Source organism: Gopherus evgoodei, chromosome 9 (assembly GCF_007399415.2).
Source record: "Gopherus evgoodei ecotype Sinaloan lineage chromosome 9, rGopEvg1_v1.p, whole genome shotgun sequence".
NCBI lineage: Eukaryota > Metazoa > Chordata > Testudines > Testudinidae > Gopherus > Gopherus evgoodei.
Genome location: NC_044330.1, coordinates 107,141,935 through 107,161,417, shown reverse-complemented (window position 1 = coordinate 107,161,417; position 19,483 = coordinate 107,141,935). Strand labels below are relative to the sequence as shown.

Genomic DNA, 19,483 nt, shown 5'->3' with positions numbered 1-19,483 from the left:
CTCCTCAACACCCTGCCCCCCCGAAAACACCAAGTTTGTTTTGCTTTCCCCACCCACAGCCCTCTCTCTATAGGTATATGTAAGAGAAATAGAGTGCCTGATTCTGCTCTTATGCATAGGTGCAACTTTACTGACTTCAGTGGAAATACACTGGTGTAAATCAGGAATAAGTGAGAACAAATCGGGTGACAATGGATAGTATTTAATTACATACACAAAATAAGGTTCACTCAGAAATCAAATGTAGATACTGCCTGTAAATAAAAAGATCTATGTTTTAATTAAGAAAATTTAAAGTCTCTCTTTGTTAAACAAATAGTAGAAAAAGCAAGCAATGGTAGGCAACATTAAAGTATCTTGCACCTTTTCTTGATTGCACTAAACCTTTTTCTGCACTTTGAATAGGAATAAGAACAGAAACATTGTGGACAATATTCCACAACAGAACAATCAGCCTGAATAGCTAGATTTTAAAACCCTCATATCATAAATGTTGAAAAGTCCTTCAGAGTTTTGTAACTTTGTGCTAATTCATCTTTTAGTATTTCTTTCCTGATTATGCATCCTTTTTTATTCCAAGTCCCTTCATACCGCTGTGAGGGAAATAAAATGTCAAATGTAAAGCATATTACTACCAGTTTGCAACAGTGCTTTTAGATGGTGCTTATAATGAAGCCTGTACACATCACTCTCCCTCATTAGTTTTATATCTAAGACTCTATAAAGAATAAAACTACTTTGACTTTTTATTCAACAACTATTTGCTAAATGTTTTGATGGATTTCTGATCAAAAGACAGCCTGGGTTAAGCTGAAGCTGCATAACAAGGCAGGATGAGAACAGAACGCTTGGCTTTTGGGAAGGGCATGCTGGGTGGAGGAGAGCGTGCAAGGAGCTGCCTCTTCCCTTTTTCCTGCCAGCGCACCTGTGAAGGTCTCGGGCATCGTCTGGATGTGGCGCTTGCTATTGTTGGAGACTCTAACTAATGGAAGTGTGGCCTGTTAGCTTATTGTGGGCAACCCCCCAGTCCTTCCCCACGCATGCTGCAATAGGCAACAGCCACTGGGGGGAATGCATGCGATTTCTTTCTGGAACTGCAACAAGGAGCACATACTTTCCAGTCCAGGCTCCCTGTGCCTTAGGTAGAAAGAGTCCCAGCTCCTCTTGTAGGGTTACCTTTCCATTTCCCCATCCACCCACCTTATCAGTGCTGTTCCCCGCTTGACCACAGGGGCCACTGTTGTTAACAGACGGAATGCCTTTCCTTCAACGGGAAAAAGTGACTGGCCTCTACAGGATCTCCAGCTTCTAGCAGCCTGAGGAGTGAGCCCGTGGGACAAATTGTTCACCAACCCAGGTGGGAGTTTCCTGATGTGGTTTCCAGCAGGTCGTTTCATCAGGATAAGGTCGTTTGTTTTCCCTTTTCCTCCCCAGCAGAACATCTGAGGGTTTAGCCTCACAACTCACTGAGATGTGAAGATGCATCCTGCATTGTTTATTTAGTTGGACACGTGTTGAAGGTCTGGAACGTAGTCACAGGCCATGCAGGGTGCTCTCCTTAAGCACAGACCCCTGTGGTCTCTAGCTGTGCCCCTCCCAGCCAGAAGAGAGGAGGGCCCCTCACACTGGCGCTACTTCTCGGTCCCTTTTGCGCCAGAGTCAGGAGTCTAGAATCTCAGACTGACTCAATCCAGACGCTATGCTTTCCTTGGCATAATGGCTGCCTGAGCTCTCTACTTCATCTTTCCATGAGGGCACAAAGTGTTGGGAAAGTTTTCACTGATGGATGCGAAAGATAGAGATCACGTGCTGTCTCTTACTGACAAACATATGCATAAAAATAGAGGAAGCCAAACTGATCTTGCTTACACATTTGTTTGAGTCCTGATGCAACCTGGTGTGTTACTTTAAACCAAAAATTGCTGCTGCAAATCAATTTTTGTTCAATTTACGGTGCATTTGCTGTAGCTGAACTACAAAGATGTACAAAGTTTCCTGGTGTGATTTAAGAGAGAAGACATTTTGAACAGGGAGATAGTGATTTTTGCATCATAATCTGTCAAAACAAAACCCCCTCCCCCGAATAAACCAAACAAACTTTTTAAAAAATTCCCCTGAAAAAACCATGAACACTGGAAATCCTGAATATCTGGTATAACTTGACATTCTGGAACATAAAAATGAAGTCATTCATAGTTAGCTCATCCATGCTGCATTACATAATGGTGCATTTTATAACTTTAATTAAGCACAAGTGAAGAAATCTGCTGATGTCACTTATACTTGTCACTGAATGTTACATGAGATCAGAACTAGTATCCTGAAAAGAACTGTCAGTAGGCTGAAGATTACTGTGTTACAGGGGGACTTTGTGCTGCCTTAAGGCACCCAGAACAAGTGGGACCTTAGTGAGGTATGGATAGGTCTTTTGAGGGCTGGAGGTAGCACGCTGTCCATTTTTTCTCTTGCAACTTTAAGAAAAAATTGTGACGTCATTTCTGCTTCCCAGCTGCAGTTTGCATAGGCTGAGCTGTCAGGGGAGGGTGTGAAGACTCAACAGTGGCAGTCTGGTTACACAGAATCCCACCAAACACTGCAATAACATCTGCTACCCCCTCTTGGAGTGACATGGGGAGAGAAGCCCCCGTCCCCTGAACAGTGTGTGAGAATGCTGCTGTCAGCTGCTAGGAGTGCAGGAGACTAGGAAGGGGGTTGCATTGTCAGTGCAGAGGTGAACCGACCGTGTACACACCAGTACCATGCGCGCACACACACAGTCAACATCCTGGAAAGAACCAGAGAAATAATGTCCCTCTTGAGTACTCCAGCCCCTCCTGGCACCACTGGAGCCGCCGTTGGTAACCTTCTGGGCATGCTGTGAAGCCCAGCTTTTCTCTCCTTCCCCAGGCTAGAGAGGAAGGAGTGAGAGGAGGGCTGGGTGATTCTATTCATGGACAGTCCTTCTGTGTGTATTACTCTATGGGGTAGGCACCTGGAGCTTACGATGGTGTCTGTAGCTGTATGTTGTAAATGTGAAGAAGTAATTACATGAACTCCATTGAGTACATTACCGAAGCTGCTCTAGAGTACTGATCGACTTGCCGAAACCATCCTGCCCCCTCTGTGCACTGACACATTGTGTCAAATGGGCTGTAACCCCCAAAGAACACAGGTTCCTGTTCTAGTGCTTGATCTGGCCAGGCGCTGGCTGCTGTGGCCCTGAGCCAACCAAGCACTCAGGATATTTGCAAAGGCGCAGAGGAATGCTGGGTACCCAACTCCCATGGGTTCCTTTTGGAAATCTTTCTCCCTTAAGTTTGTGCTTAAGTTTTAGACAGGTGAGTCATGTAATTGAAATCAGTGGAACGACTTGTGTTTAAGTGTAAGTGTTTTGCTGGATTGGGGCCAGAGTGTGCAGCACCATGAAGCACCATGACCCTCTTGCATAAAACCTGTCACCATTGATTGTAGATTACCAGTTTGCATGGTTTGTAAGAATTTAGCTGTTTCCATAATTAGATTCCCTTATTTTTAGGAGGGTTTAAAACGGATAAGTTTGCTGTAGACTTAACCTTGGCATAAGAAACCTTGCAAAAGTGCAGTTATTTTTGTCCAAACTAATGGCCTGATTCTGATCTCACAGTGGTGTAAATCGGGAGTAACTGCACTGAAGTCAGTAGTTATGGTGATGTAAACTTGGAGTGAATGAGGTCAGTAGTGTTCTTTTAGCTTTGAGTTATAAAAATGCAAAATGTGACACCTCATCTATGCAAGACTCATGACTGTTCTGGCTGGGAAGTGGTGTCACCTTCCCAGCTCCCGTTCCTTCTGGCCTCCCATTCTCTTTCATTTGCTCTTTGCATGTGCTTTATGCTGCTCCCTGCCTTTTGGAATTGAGTGGACAATAAATCAATATGAGCAACTGCCATGTGTTGCAGTAATAAAACTATTTATCCAACTCCCTTGAAGGATTCCTTGAGGAACAGAGTCTATCGACCATGAAGAGATGAATATGTTTTTTCATTCGTCTAATGCTCTTATCTCTGGGGAAATGAGCTGTCATGTAAAGTGGCTAGAAGGGTTATATTTAGTGATACATTAAGTTTCAATTGTTTGGTTTAGTTAAGCAACTATAAGTTTGGATCTGGTTCTAACCCTTACACAAATTACGCAGACCTCTCTGGTCTGCCGTACTGGTCTGGAGATGTCATGAGAACTGTCTGTCTTGCAATGTTGCTGGTATTGTCTGTTCCCAGTCCTGGGAGTAACTTGAAAATAGTCTGTCTTGTGATAGATATTTCCAGACCTCTGCTTTCCAGCTTCATCTCAAAGCAAAGTCCAGCTATGGTTTGATTTAAGGGGTAAATGAAGGTTTGAGCCCATCCCTGGTAATGTTATCACTGGCCCATCGGATTTTGGACAGTGATAATGTACAATTATCTATTCCTGCAATGGGAGAAGAACAGTTCAATTTCTATAGAAACTGACCCTAACATCTGGACAAATTGCTCTCCGACTTTGTTGGAAGTTAGTAAACTCATTTGATGCCTGCTGAGGTTTTTGAAGCAGGGCAAGGAAAGGACAGCCAACTTTGGGGATGCTGTTGGAGCCGAAAGGCCAGCTAGGATCTTTAAAGCCTTTTGTAAATGTTCAGGAATACCTTTTTGATCTTATAAAATGCATAACTTCTGTTCTTCTGCCCCAGCAGCAGTTCTGGCCTCTGACATCCATTGGAACCAGGATATTGTCAGAGCTCTGGACAGAGAATGTTATATAAAAAGAATGGAAATGACTTCCAAACCTTGCGGTTGTACGCTTTGGTATCAGATCTCTCTCTCCTCCCCCTCCTCCCACCCCTGTTAGCGTTACTTAGTGCACAGCTCTCTGTGGGTGGACATTAAGGGCCAGATCCTCAACTGGAGTAAATCCATGTAGCTCCATTGAGGTCAGTGGAATAATGCCAGTTTACACCAGCTGGAGCTCTGGCTGTCTGTTTATGATATGATATAAAACAATAGTAACAGTCCAAAGCTTTTTTCAACCTTCCATCTAGGCAGACACATGGAGAGTCTCCAAGGACCTTGAGTGTTCTTACAAAGTAGACGGTAGGGTTCATTTCAGTCATATTGGACAGTACAGCAACATTAAGATACAATTTATTGTATTCTGTCTCCAAACCTACCCACAATGGCTATTGACTGGGATGAATCTAATACAGAGCCCTTTGAAGAGGTAAAACAAAAACCCAGCTTCATGGTCAGAGCAGGTTCCAACACAGAAAGTTCTTTCCTATTGTACTGTGGGGAGCTGAAAAATCATTCTGGTCATCCAGTTACCACCATTCATTTAGACCGTGTCATGTTAATATTCACTGTTAGGAAAATTCAATTTCTAGTCATATGTTGACTTTCCTATTACTATGGTAGAATAAATATTGATACAGAATAATCGTAATGTAGTAGAGCTTTCTTAGTGGCATAACGGTGCTGCTGCTGCCCAGCCTGGTTTACGTTCAGCCCGGCCTGTGGAAGTAGGTGATAATGTTTATGAACAGATTAACTCACTGTAGAGCTGTATAGGATCAGACTGTCAGTAAGGGCTTTTTAAAATGTCTCTGAGCCCAAACTAGGTCTGGAATTCCTAGGCCTGCGCCTTTGGCCTGTCAGCGAGAAGGGAGCTGAACAGATTGAATGGAGCCAGGCTCTGTACCGTTACCTAAGCAGCAGTGGTCCCAGGATGACCATAAAGATGGGTATTGCCACACTACATTAACCCCTTATTAAACACTTTGGATAAATTATTCTGAGTCCTTTCTGGACTAGCCCTCAGGTTAGAACTCGTCCCACATTCCTCTAGAAGAATAAAGCTTAGTTATGAGATTCGTCATTTAAAATGTTTTCTCTTTCCTAGGTGTGAGCGGCACACTTGTTATCAGCATGCCCTGGGCAATGCATGGGCATTGATTTGCTGTTATCTTTTAATACACATTGTTAGGATTGTTTATCTTTGAGTTTCAGAGGCCTCTTTCCCTCTGCAGCTCCTCGCCAGGGGGGTGAGGACAATCCAATCCACCCGTGGGAGAGCAGTGTGCTCAGAGGGTCAGCCCCTGCAGTGGCGCATGCCTCCCAGAAACGACCCCTTCCAGTTACTAACCAGCTTGCTGCCTCCTGAAAGCTGGAGGAGTTCCTCTTTGACATGATCGGAGCCTGTATTTTTGGTGCAGCAGGTGTGCATCTGTGACTGTGGTTCATTAGCGTTATCACTTCCTGCTGGTTTCCTTGAGGGCATTGTCACAGATGATGGTCGTCCCCCATCTTGCTTTAAGCTGCCCTCTCGCTGCCTTTGGAAGGGCCTGCAGGGGACTGGAAGTGGGATGCTGTGGGTGCCACAAGGATTCCTCATTGTTTTTGCTGATACAGACTAATATGGCTACCCCTCTGAAACCTGTTCCCTCTTCTGTGCCTCGTCCACCTGGCTCAACCAGGCTTATAAAAGTGGAGGTGAACTGACTGGGGCGGGGGTTGGCCATCAGTTGTGACAAGGGCTGCACATACTGTATGTGGTGTGCACAGGTGTGGCCAGTTTGATTCTGCTTTCCGTGTACTGCAGCTTTCCTTGTTTGCGGGGGGTTGATTCAGTGTGGCTGCTAAAGTGAACAATACAGTTCATCATGCTCCCTTTGTGTAATGCTCTGTGTCTTTGTTGGTCCATCAGTCTGATATACCAGGCATCCAGACAGAAAGTACAGCGTTAGCTCTTTGTGTTGGTGACAAAAAATGCAGCCCTTCCATGCAGGGTGTCCAAGAAAGGTAAATGAAAACCTACCCTGACAGCAGCTGCGCAATATGCCTAAGACGGGCTGACAGTAAGATAACCCCTGATGTTTTCATCTGATCTGACAATTACATCCAAAGGAGTGGTTTTTCCTAGAGCTGAGAAAACATGACAAATAAAAGTATAAAATGAGCTGTTAAATATATTTGGAGCCTGCCTTTTTAAAGATTGTCCTCAAACAATAATGATTCTTATACATAGTCACAGTGTCAACTCTGGGTTTCACCTTTACTATTCTAGATTGAGGATTTTTCTTGCAAACTTTTCAAAATCAAGCTGGCTGAAAGGATTTCATGTTTTCAGTGGTTCAGCAGTAGAGTGCTGGCTGAATTGCCTTATGATCAGAAGCAGAAAGTAAGAAATTTCGAAATAAAAAAAAGTTTATTAATTTTGATTAGTTGCCAACATATCTAGATAATTTATTATTCTGTGACTTGACAGCATCTTATGGGCCAGGTGTATCTGTAAGGGGAAGCCCTGAGCTGGGGGATCCTGTGCCCAGTGATCTAGCCAACATCAACCTGTTATGCACTCCAGCCTTAACCGCCTCCCCTGAACCTATGTGCCGAGCCTGCTCCATAGGGGCCAGACAAGGCAGTGGGGGTGAAGTGCTCACTATTTGATGGTCGGAAGGAGCATTTCCTGTGCTCCGCTGAGCACAGGGACTGCAAGGTAACTGGCCCTTGCCAGGAACACTTGCATGGGTGAAGGCTCTTTAGGACTAGGACTGGACGGAAAATGGGAATTCCATGTCCAGGTTTTGCACCACATTGGGAGGAAACAGAGACCTTTCAACAAAAAATGAGAGAGAGAGGGAAACCAATCCAAGAATAGCCAATAGCCTTGTGGTTTGGGCACGCCCTGGGATGCTGGAGACCCAGGTGAGTGCCAGCACCCTCACTATTGGCCTGTTTGTCTCCTCTTGGAGCTGTTGTGCTTTGTATAAATAATTGTATTCACATGCCGGGGGGAGGAGAGCCCGAGACCGACTGGCTCTATAGTCTGGTTGTTAGGGCACTCGCCTGGGACGAGGGAGACCCAGATTCAAGTCGCAGCTTTGTCATCTCAACCACTGGGCTATAGAATCAATCTCTCTTGCTGGCCCAATGGATTGCGAATTATTTGTACAAAGTGGAACAGGCCCAATGACCGAGATTAAGACAGGCCCCCCACAGAGTGGCCTGGGGGTTAGGGCCCTGACTCTGGATGTTGGAGAGCCATGCTTAAGTCCGTGTGCAGAATCAAGAGGAGCAGGAATTGGAACCTGGGTCTCCCATATCTCAGGCGTGGGTCCCGGCGATTGGCTATTCTGTGGGTGAGTGTCTGTCTCCTCCTTCCGTAAATGCTATCCTGGGCACGAGAAATCTTCCTCAACAAAAGTTTCCTTGAAACTGATCACGTTTCTGCAAAAAGGTTTGGTTTTGATGAATCCAGATTTTCTGAGGGGAAAAATATTTGGTTGAAAAATTCCTGACCAGCGCTATGACTCCCCACCAGTGCAGGTGCAGAAGGGCCAGTCACAAAGTAGGCCCACGTATTCAAAATGTGCAGACATATCCCAGTGCAAATTGTTGAACAAAACTCATTGTGCCAAATTAATGCATTCAGAACCTAGTCCAAACTCTGGCACTTGCATTTCATTGGTGACAAAGGGCACGAGAAGCATATTGTTAATTCTAGTGTTGGTAGCTGTGAAACAATGACGCCTTTTGTTTTCTGTGTACTGCACCTGTGAGATTCTTAGCACTCTAGCGGTGCACAGCTTTTGTTCTTGTCGCTCGGGACAGGCCGTCAGAGGAGACGCACGCTCTCTGCTGTCTCCGGCAGACTTTACTTGCGTTCTTCTTCGGCGTGTTGTTCCCCAAATAAAAAATAACAGCCATTCTGGCCTGAAAGTGTGTGTTTGCTCTTTGTACATGGGGAGAATTATAGACAGTGTTCTGCTGTTTTTAATAGAGACTGTGCCTTTCTATACATTGTGGCATTCTGTACAGCAAAATGAATGCCCCAGGAGGGGTCACAAACTTTCCCGTCTGGGTGAATGGAAGTTCTCACCACCTACTGTCGGCTCTGATGGGTAGTGTTGTGGTGGAGCTCCCTTCCTGGTGGGCTGTTCCAAACTCCCTGTCCTTGCCTTGGGGAGACGAGCCCTCTGCACAGGGAGGAATACATTCAGGAATCACTCCAGCACACAGAGCTATTTCAGCACCTGTGTCACAGAACCACAATACAGTATAACAACCTCCTGCACTTGGAAATCAGGAGTCAGAGCCCAAAAGATCACAAGACTCGTTAGTTTGTTTTTTTTTGAAGTGGGTTTTTTTCTTTGCCTTCTGTTTTTTGAGTCTTTAGGCTGCACGTGGAGCACATTTTCAAGCTTTTCTTGGCAACCATGAGGGCTGGAAATTTTATTTTTAAAATGAAAACGGAGGTTCTCGCCCAATCATGTGCCTCCAAGGAGTGAGAGATTTAGGAAAACAACCAAATAGCATGAGACTTGCCATAAAGCCACGAGAATTGGCAAAGCTGTCCGTGTCATTGACTGGGACGGCGAATGTGAGTGTAATAAAGTCAGCGCCTCACAAAGGAACTCTAACTCTCTCAGCAAACAGTCAATCCCATCTTCCCCTCCAGCCTCTGTCCTTTACTTCTGACCATTGCACCTTTGGGCGGTGACTGAGTCTTGCCTGCAGTGAGAACCTGTGGTGGTCACGCTCCAAGCCTGCTCCGTGGGCCATCAACCAGACCTGACTCAGGGCCCCGGCTTGCTGCATCCCTACGCTGCCCAGCAGCCCTACATGTTTACTCAAATGTCATCCCCACGCTCCAGTGGGAGGAGATCTGGAAGCAGGACATAGGGTGGAGAGGCCAGCAGCTTGTCCTGTCTGCCCCTCCTAGCCAATCAGGGTTGGGAGCAGGTCCGACCTGCACCATGCTGCAGCTGGCATGTGGAGTGACAAGTGGCCTTTGTGAAGTGAGTTTGATGGTGGTGGTGCTTAGCTCATTTCCCCATCTGTGAAGTGCATTAAGGACACCTCCCCACCTCTGCAAAGTGCTTTGACATTTCTGGATGGAAAGGGCTAAGTACAGTGATGAGGTGTCTCTTTCAAAGTGGCAGCCTGCTATAGGGTTTTTTAATCATATATTTTCACAATATATTCTGCAATCTCTATCAGACCTGAACTGGTCCTAAAAGCCAATCTCTCACTTAACGTACGTTGTAAAATAAATTGGTTTTAGCAGGGCAGATTCAATTAGAGGCCCTAACTTTGAAATACATTTTTGAGAAAATTATAAAGCAGCAGTTAAATGGGAAGGCAAAGTTAGTGGAATGGCCTGACAGAGATTAATGACATATTTTGGGGTTGACTATATTTCAAGCAATTTAGTGTGAAATTTAAGAGCTGCAGTACAGTTGTATCCTTTCCACAGTTTGATAAAAATACCACCCATGATATCAAGACATTGCAAATCATTTACTTATCAAGAATGGGTCTACTAAAAAATACACAAGTAAGAAATGCAAATTGTAAGTTAAAGTATTTTAAAAACCATAAATGCACAGTATTGGCAGTCTGTTGAAATGGACAGATTGTCAACATTGCAAACGCCAGAGTTAGATGGGAACTGGGCTTAGAATTCTCTTTTCTATTCTGCAGTCCTCACTCTAGTATCTGAGCCTCCTCCCCTCCCTCCCACTGCCCCAAGTTATGCATTAAACATGTGAGACACACCTGTTGTGTGTTTTCTCATCCTCTCCCCAGCTGGAGAAGTGTGTTCAGGGGAGTGTCTTATGGAATTCGTTGTTATATTCGTAGGTAAGACGACAAGGGGCCGCTATGATCGTTTGACCTCCCCCATAACACAGGCCATAGGACTTTGAATTAATTCTTATTTGAACTAGAGCAGATGTTTCAGAAGAACATCCAGTCTTGATTTAAAGATGTCAAGTGATGGAGAATCCATCACAACTTTTGGTAAGTTGTTCCATTGGTTAATTACCATTGCTATTAAAAATTTGCACCATCTTTCTAGTCTGAATTTGTCTACCTTCAACTTCCAGCCACTGGATCTTGTTAGACCTTTGGCTGCTCTATTGAAAAGCCTTCTATGACCAAGTTTATGTTCACCATGTATATATTTATAGACTGTGATTAAGACCCTTTGTTAAACTAACCAGACTGAGTTTGTTGAATCTATCACTGAAAGGCATTTTCTAATCCTTTAATCATTTTTTAAGGTTTTTCTCTGAAGCATCTCCAGTTTTTCAAAATCTGTCTCGAACTGTGGACACAAGAACTGAACACATTATTCCAGCAGTGGTCACACTAGTGTCACATACAGGTTATATAACCTCTTTCCTCCTACTTGAGATTCCCCTTGTTATGCATCCAAGAATTGTGTTAACCCTTTGATTACAGCATTGCACTGGGAATTTATGTTCAGCTGATTATCCACCATGACTGCCAAGTTCTTTTCAGAGTCACTGTTTCCTAGGATAGAGTACCCCATCCTGTAAATTTGACCTACATTCCTTTTTCCTAGATGTAGACATTTACATTTGGCCATATTAAAATGCATATTGCTTGCTTGCACACAACTTATCAAGCAATGCAGATCATTCTGTATTAGTGACCTGTCCTCTTTGTTATTTACCACTCCCCTGGTTGTTGGGTCACCTGCAAACTTTATCGCTAATGAATTTTATGGTTTCTTCCAGGTCATTAAATGAAAATGTTTAATAGCATAGGGCTAAGAAACAATCCCTGTGGGACCCCACTAGAAATGTACTTGATGATTTCCTGTTTACAGTTTCGTCTTGAAACCTGTCAGTTAGCCAGTTTTTAATCCATTTAATGTGTGCCGTGTTAATTTGATATTGGTCTAGGTTTTTAATCAAGATGGTATGCGGTACCAAGTCAAATGCCTTACAGAAGACTAAGTATATTATACCAACACTGATATGTTTATCAGCCAAGCTTGTAATTTTATAACAAAAATCTCAAATTAGTTTGATAGGATCTGTTTTCCCTAAACTCATGTAGATTTGCTTTAATTATATTACTGTCCTTTAATTCTTTGTTAATCGAGTCTCATATCAGCCATTCTGTTATCTTGCCAGGGATCAATGTCATGCTGATGGGCCTACAATTATCTGGGTCATCCCATTTACCCTTTTAAAACATTAGCATAATATTAGCCTCCTTGCAGTCTTCCATAACTTCCCCAGTGCTCCAATACTTATTGAAAAATCTGCATTAAATCTCCAGTGAGATTCTTGACCAGTTCTTTTAAAATTCTTGGATGCAGCTTATCTGGAACTGCTGAATTATACACGCATTGCTATATGTTTATATTAGAGAAGCTAGGTTAAAGAAATTTTGCCTTGAACTTGAAGCAGAAGGAGGTGTGGTTTGGGATGGTCCTTAGTTCCTGGCGGAGTTGGTTCCACAGTCTTGAGTTGCCCCCTGCAAAAATTCTGTCTCCTGCATGGATATGCTTTGTCCTTATTGTGGAGAGTTCCATTGTGCCAGGGGAGGGGAATTGTTGATGATGGTCTTCAGCCTTTTAGATACTCTGGGCCTAGTCCACTGAGTATTGGAAGATAAACATTGAAACCTAGAACTTCACTCGGAATTCTGCGGGAAGCTGAGTAGGGAGCAGAGGACAGGTTTGATGCGCTTGCAGTAGCGTGTTGCTGAGGAGCTGCACTGCAGCATATGGACCAGCTGGAGTTTGCTGACGGCTGCAGACCCAAGTCTGGTGCACTGCTGTAGTCCAAACGAGAGCTGAGGAAGGCATATATAATGTTCTTGATTCAGATATGTCAGACTCACCAGCTGTTTTAGTACTGATGCTTTTGACATTAGAACCTATCTAGAGAGGGGACACCTCGTTGATAATTGTACTAATGGCAGCAAAGTGAGTCATACTATGATACTGGATAGACAGTCCGCTGAGGTGGAATGATTATTATTGCCTCGGGTGTCTTTCTAGGAGGAGACCAATTGTAGATTGGTTAAACAGGTCCCCCTCATGCTCTGGAAACCTTTCTGGATTATATACACAAAGTGTTTGCTGCTCTTGAGAAATACTTGAAATCCGTTGTCGTTCTGTGCTTGTGAGGTACTAGGGTTATGTTTGTAAGTGGGCAGTGGTATTGAACCGAGGAGGAGTAAGTGTGTGTACGAGTGTGAAGAGCTGATGCCCGAGGTCTCAGTGCTGCAAAGCATTACTCAGCCTGTGCTCAGTCCTTCAAATCTCCTGAGTGATGCCACTGACTTCATCGTCTTTCTTCCTTCCTTTCTTTGCTCGTGTGAGCAAGGTTGCAGGATTCCACGTGAGGATTTTTCTTGGAGCTGTTCACTTGTTTCTGTTCTTTTTGCTGCAGGAGATAGTAGGTTCTTCTTCGAGTGATTGCTCACATCCATTCCAGTTAGGTGTGTGCGCTGCGCGTGCACGTTTGTCGGAAACTTTTTACCCTAGCAACTCCAGTGGGCCGGCAGGTCACCCCCTGGAGTGGCGCCGCCATGGCGCTCGATATATACCCCTGCCGGCCCACCTGCTCCTCAGTTCCTTCTTACCGCCGTGTCGGTCGTTGGAACTGTGGAGCGCGGCATAGCTGTCCTCCATGTCCCTAGCTCTCCTTGTTAACTCTCGTTATTGTTATAGTTGTTAGTTAGATCGTTAAGTGTAGTTAGTAAGTAATTAGGTGTAAATAGTGTTGTAGATAGTTGTTCGCCGGGGGCTGTAGCCCTTTCCGGCACCCGGCACCGGGCTCATGCCTGGTTCGCCGGGCTTCAAGCAGTGTGCGGCCTGTAAGAAGCCTATGCCTACCAGCGACCCCCACGACGCGTGCCTGAAGTGCCTGGGGGAATCGCACAGATCGGACAAGTGCCGCATCTGCAAAGCTTTCAAGCCCAGGACAAAAAAGGAGAGAGACCAAAGACTCAGGACTCTCCTTATGGAGGCGGCACTTGACCCGGCGGCTTCGCAGGCCGTGATCTCGGCGCCGGCACCGGATCGCACCGGCACCGGGAAGACTCCCCTGCACCGACCTTCTCCGGCACCGGGTGCAGAGCCGAGACAGTCAGCGTCTGCTACTCCAGCCAGGCAGACCCGACTGGAGCGCCCAGTCCGGGCCCGGCGGGTCCGTCGAGTCCGGTGCTGCCAAGCTCCCCCATAAGATCTGGGGTTGAGCTATTGGTCCCATCCACGCCGGAGACCTTCGCCTCGGCACGGGACCTTATTGCCTTAACGGAGCCTACTCAGCCGCCACCCCCGGTACCTCCGGTGCGGGTCGCATCTAGAGGCAAGCCCATGATGTCGGCACCGTCTCGGGACTCGCGCTCGCGATCCCGGTCCCGACGCCACGGCAGATCAAGATCTCACTGCCGCTCGCAGTCCCGGCACCGCTCCCCTCGGCGGTACCGGTCGCACTCGCGGCACCGATCGACCTCCAGACGGTTGCGGTCGGACTCCAGCCGCCGATACCGGCACCGTGACTCCAGGAGCCAGTCCCGCCGTCACTCACCGCACCGGTCGACCTCCCGGCACCGAGCTGGTGGCAGGTCCCGGTCCCGGTCGACCTCCCGGCACCGCGTCGGTGGCAGGTCCCGGTCCCGATCCCAGCACCGAAGCGGCGGCCGGTACCGGTCCAGATCCCGGCACCAAGACAGAACCCGGTCCCGATCCCGGCACCGCTATGACTCCCGGTACCGATCCCCGGCACCGAGAAGATCTTCGCTGCCGACTCGCGCAGACCCTTACCAGCCAGGGTCGGCCCCGCCGTGGCCTTCTAGGCAGCTGTCGGTATCTTCGCAGACAGACAGCGGGTATGCGCTAGGCACCGACCGGCAGGCGGTGCTCTTCCAAGACCCGCCGCAACAGGACCAAGGCCCGCAGCAGTGGGGGTTTTGTATCCCATGGGCATGCCATCAAGCCCAGGGCCCCCAACAGCTTCCTGCTAGGCCTGCGACAGCGGAGCACGGGGTGCCGGAAGCCTCGTTGTCTCGCCCCCCTCCCTCCCCGGATGGAGAGGAAGGGTCCAAGCAGCAAGACTCCGCTCTGGCTCCTGAGACAGAGGCGAGGGCCGAGGGGGACCCCCCATTGGACACTTTCTTGCCGGGGGTCTCCTCATCCTCCTCCCCTGATGAAGCGGTGGCTGGCACCTCCTCCAGTAGCCCCCCCCCGCTGGATCTCAGGGCGCACCAAGACCTCCTTAGGCGAGTAGCTCAGAATCTGAGCCTACAAGCCGAAGAGGTCTCTGAGATCGAAGAACCGATTGTCACCATCCTCTCGTCAGATGCTCCCACCAGGGTCGCCCTACCCTTCATTAGGACGATCCAGGCCAACGCCAACACAATCTGGCAGTCGCCGGCCTCCATCCCCCCTACGGCGAGGGGTGTCGAGAGGAAGTACATGGCCCCCTCCAAAGGCTACGAGTACCTCCATGTCCACCTGACACCGTGTTCCCTGGTGGTGCAGTCGGTGAATGACAGGGAGCGTCATGGACAGGAAGCTCCAGCCCCCAAATCCAGGGAGGCCAGGCGTATGGACCTCCTTGGACGCAAAGTCTACTCAGCTGGGGTCCTGCAGCTCAGGGTTTCGAACCAACAAGCCCTGCTCAGTAGGTACGCGTTTAACTCGTGGGTGGCAGCGGACAAATTTAAAGAGCTGCTGCCACAAGACGCCTGCCAGGAAATTGCGGCCATCCTAGACGAGGGCAAGAAGGTTGCACGAACATCGTTGCAAGCTTCTTTGGACGCTGCAGACTCGGCTGCCCGCACCCTCGCCTCGGGGGTAACGATGCGCCGTATCTCCTGGCTGCAGGTCTCTGGCCTTCCACCGGAGCTCCAACATACCATCCAGGACCTCCCGTTCGAAGGCCAGGGCCTGTTTTCGGAAAAGACAGACCCGAGACTTAAGAGTCTCAAGGACAATCGGGTCATTATGCGCTCCCTAGGGATGCACACACCGGGAACGCAACGCAGATCCTTCCGGCCACAGCAGCAACAGCAGCGCAGGCCATATCCCCAGTTCCGCCAATGGCAGGACCTCAATAGGCGCCGTGGCAGGAATGGAAGGCGTAGGCATTCGGGGAACCAAGGGGGGGCAGAATCAAAGCTCCTCTAAGCCCCCGCCTGGACCCAAGCCTTCATTTTGAAGGTGCGCCTGAGGGCGCAGTAACAGTTTCCCCCATGGATCTTTCCCCCTCGTTTTCCAACCGCCTTTCGTTTTTCCTTCCGGCGTGGACCCAAATGACATCGAACCGCTGGGTCTTGCGTACAGTGCAGACGGGATACCGCCTGCAGTTTACATCGTTTCCTCCTTCCCGCCCCCCTTCCTCGTCCCTCTTCAGGGACCCCTCTCACGAGCAATTCCTTCGACAGGAGGTACAGATGCTCCTCAACAAAGGAGCTATAGAGGCGGTTCCGGAAAACGAGAAAGGCAAGGGGTTTTATTCCCGCTACTTTCTGATCCCCAAGGCCAAGGGAGGCCTCAGGCCTATCCTCGACCTGCGAGAGCTCAACAAATACCTGGTGAAGTTGAAGTTCCGCATGGTATCCCTGGGGACCATTATCCCATCCCTGGATCCGGGAGACTGGTACGCCGCCCTCGACATGCAGGACGCTTATTTTCACATTGCCATTTGGCCACACCACAGACGTTTCCTTCGTTTCGTGGTGGGCCCCCTTCACTACCAATTTGCAGTCCTCCCATTTGGCCTTTCTACGGCCCCGAGGGTCTTTACAAAATGCATGGCAGTCATTGTGGCACATCTTCGGCGCAGTCGTATCCACGTGTTCCCTTACCTAGACGATTGGTTAATTCGGGGCATGTCGGAACTGCAAGTTTGCAGCCACGTCCGCGTGATCACCGGCCTGTTTGCTACCTTGGGCCTCATGATCAACATGGACAAGTCCACCCTGATCCCCACGCAGAGGGTGGAGTTCATTGGGGCCGTCCTGGACGCCACCGTCGCCAGGGCTCTTCTGCCGATGCCGAGGTTCCAGGCATTGTCGGCGATCATTCACCGATTGCGGGCAGCCCCCTTGACATCAGTATGGACATGTCTAACCCTGTTAGGCCACATGGCAGCATGCACGTTTGGGACCGGTTATGCTCGGCTCCGCATGAGGCCCCTCCAGTTGTGGCTCATCGAACATTACCGGCCGGCAAGGCAGCCGCTAGACATGCTGATCACAATCCCCCAGGGGGTGTTAGATTCTCTCGACTGGTGGCTAGACCAGTCGGTAGTGTGTGCGGGGCTCCCTTTCCACCCGCCTCAGCCCTTGGTGTCCCTGACAACGGATGCCTCAGATCTTGGCTGGGGAGCCCACCTGGGAACCCTGAGAACGCAGGGCCTGTGGTCCCCGCAGGACGTGAGGTTGCACATCAACATGCGGGAGTTGAGAGCGGTCCGCCTTGCTTGTCAAACGTTCTGTCACCAGCTTCAAGGTCGTTGTGTCGCGGTGTTTACCGACAACACGACGACCATGTACTATATCAACAAGCAGGGCGGCACCAGATCCTCTCCCCTATGTCACGAGGCGATGCAACTTTGGGACTTCTGTGTAGCCCACTCCATTCACCTCACGGCTTCCTTCCTCCCCGGAGTACGGAACACGCTGGCGGATCGCCTGAGCAGATCCTTCCTATCGCACGAGTGGTCCCTTCGCCCGGACGTCGCCCTCTCCATCTTCCAGAGGTGGGGTTATCCCCGGGTGGACCTCTTCGCGTCCAGGGGGAACAAGAAGTGCCAGGCGTTCTGCTCCTTTCAGGGCAGGGAGCCCGGGTCTATAGCGGATGCCTTCCTTATTCCGTGGACGACCCACTTGTACTACGCGTTTCCCCCTTTCCCTCTGGTCCACAGGGTCCTTCTGAAGGTGCGCAGGGACAGGGCTCGCGTGATCATGGTAGCCCCGGCGTGGCCCAGGCAACATTGGTACTCCATGCTGCTGGACCTGGCCATAGCCGACCCAGTCCCCCTGCCCCTTCACCCGGACCTGATTACCCAGGAGAACGGGACTCTCTGTCACCCGGACCTGCAGTCGCTGCACCTAGTGGCGTGGTTCCTGTGTGGCTGACCGGTTCTGAACTGCGCTGCTCCACACCGGTACGGGAGGTGCTTTTGGGCAGCAGGAAGCCTTCCACGAGAGCGACATACTCGGCCAAGTGGAAGCGTTTCTCCTGTTGGTGCGTGGAGAAAGGTCTCCGCCCTATGGAAGTTTCGGTGGCCATTATCTTAGACTATGTTTGGTCCCTCAAACAACAGGGTCTAGCGATATTGTCGTTGCGGGTCCACCTGGCAGCTATCTCCACCTTTCACCCGGGTGGGGATGGCCGCTCCGTTTTTTCTCACCCGACGGTGTCTAGATTCCTTAAGGGGCTGGAACGTTTATACCCTAACGTCCGACTCCCTGCTCCAACATGGGATCTTAACCTGGTGTTGTCTCGGCTCATGGGGCCCCCCTTCGAGCCGTTAGCTACTTGCTCCCTACTTTATCTCTCTTGGAAGACTGCCTTTTTAGTAGCTATCACCTCAGCTAGGCGGGTGTCGGAACTCCGGGCTCTTGTGGTAGACCCCCCGTATACAGTCTTCCACAAAGATAAGGTACAGCTGAGGCCACACCCTGCCTTTCTCCCCAAGGTAGTCTCGACCTTCCACATCAACCAAGAGATATTCCTCCCGGTTTTTTTCCCGAAACCTCACTCTTCCGGCAGGGAGCAGCAGCTCCACTCGCTTGATGTCCGTAGGGCTCTCGCGTTCTATGTGGAGAGGACCAAACCGTTCCGCAAATCCCCCCAACTTTTTGTGGCAGTAGCGGACCGCATGAAGGGGCTTCCTATCTCCTCACAGAGGTTATCCTCATGGGTTACTTCCTGTATCAGGACCTGCTATGAGCTGGCCCATGTTCCTACGGGCCGTGTGACTGCGCACTCTACCAGGGCGCAGGCGTCGTCGCTGGCTTTCCTCGCCCATGTGCCCATCCAGGAAATCTGTCGGGCAGCGACCTGGTCATCGGTCCACACCTTTGCTTCCCACTACGCCCTGGTCCAGCAGTCTAGAGAGGATGCGGCCTTCGGATCTGCAGTGCTCCATGCCGCGACTTCTCGCTCCGACCTCACCGCCTAGGTATGGCTTGGGATTCACCTAACTGGAATGGATGTGAGCAATCACTCGAAGAAGAAAAGACGGTTACTCACCTTTGTAACTGTTGTTCTTCGAGATGTGTTGCTCACATCCATTCCACACCCGCCCTCCTTCCCCACTGTTGGAGTAGCCGGCAAGAAGGAACTGAGGAGCGGGTGGGCCGGCAGGGGTATATATCGAGCGCCATGGCGGCGCCACTCCAGGGGGCGACCTGCCGGCCCACTGGAGTTGCTAGGGTAAAAAGTTTCCGACGAACGTGCACGCGCGGCGCGCACACCTAACTGGAATGGATGTGAGCAACACATCTCGAAGAACAACAGTTACAAAGGTGAGTAACCGTCTTTTCCTTAAATGGAGTGAGCACTATTAAAACCTTTACAAGTTAGCTTTTGCAAGTAGGCACCTCACTGTGCAATTCCCTAGAGACGTTGGAGGCAATGCTCTGAATGTGTGGTAAAGTTAATGACTTGCAAGGCCATGGCAAAGATATTA

General features: G+C 49.0%; 1 protein-coding gene across 2 annotated transcripts in view; it reads left to right on the top strand.

The window, feature by feature from the left end:
- Nucleotides 1-19,483, top strand: part of HTR2C (5-hydroxytryptamine receptor 2C) — a 436,533-nt gene that overhangs the window by 127,127 nt on the left and 289,923 nt on the right. The window lies entirely within an intron of this gene.